This window comes from Diaphorina citri, unplaced genomic scaffold (genome assembly GCF_000475195.1).
Source record: "Diaphorina citri unplaced genomic scaffold, Diaci psyllid genome assembly version 1.1 scaffold23022, whole genome shotgun sequence".
Taxonomy (NCBI): Eukaryota; Metazoa; Arthropoda; class Insecta; order Hemiptera; family Psyllidae; genus Diaphorina; species Diaphorina citri.
Window position 1 is genome coordinate 1 of NW_007400369.1, and position 826 is coordinate 826.

At 43.2% G+C, this 826-nt stretch overlaps 1 pseudogene; it reads right to left on the bottom strand.

Moving 5' to 3' along the window:
• Nucleotides 1-6: 6 nt before the first annotated feature.
• LOC103523435 lies at nt 7-820 on the bottom strand (annotated as a pseudogene).
• Between the last annotated feature and the right edge of the window lie 6 nt (nt 821-826).

Consider the following 826-nt stretch of genomic DNA (forward strand, 5'->3'; position numbering starts at 1 on the left):
GTACAATCAGCTCTAGGCTTTGGAACAACATGTGCATACAGCAACTCCACTGTTCTCTCAAAACAGGCAAACTTCATCATAGTGTATGGAATTTGTCTACCCCAGAGAGGGACCAAACTCTTGAAAAATGCATTCATGCCTTCCTGAGCATACATCTTTGGCACAGCTTCTCTCAGTGTGTTAGCAAAGCCAGCTGTAGTTTGAATTTTAACTTTGACTGCCTCCATGGGACTTAGAGCAATGTCAGCAAAGAATTCAGCAGAAGCAGAAGATGCAAGGTAGAGAGATGTTCTCCACAGGTAGGTATTCTCTTCACCTAGAATGTCAGAGTACAATACCTTGAAGTACTCGTACAATCCAAACTTACAGAGGCCTTGAGCCGAGTAACCAATTGCTGTTGGAGCCCATCCTCTTGCTAAACCTCTAGCTCCTTCTTCAGCAACGGTTACTTTGAATCCATGGATCAAGTTCTTATACTTGTCAGCATTGACTTGCAGTCTGCACTTGACAAGATCCAATGGGGTGACCAGGGTATGAGTACTACCGCAAGACACGATTCCACCTAAACCACAGAGCAAGAAGTATTTGGGTGATCCAAATGCACAACTATCACCAGGCTGAATCGTGGTAGAGGCGGTGGCACATTTGGCCTGTGTGAATGGGTTCTTGAAAACATTGGACTTGGCTACTTCAAACAGAGATGGACTCATTTTGTTATTATCACTGGATCACCGAAATTACACAGAAAAAGGTAATAAAAAATATCACAAAATCCAATTAAAGTTAAAGATTTAAAGGAGAACCACCTCCTGCGGGAATCGGTGCG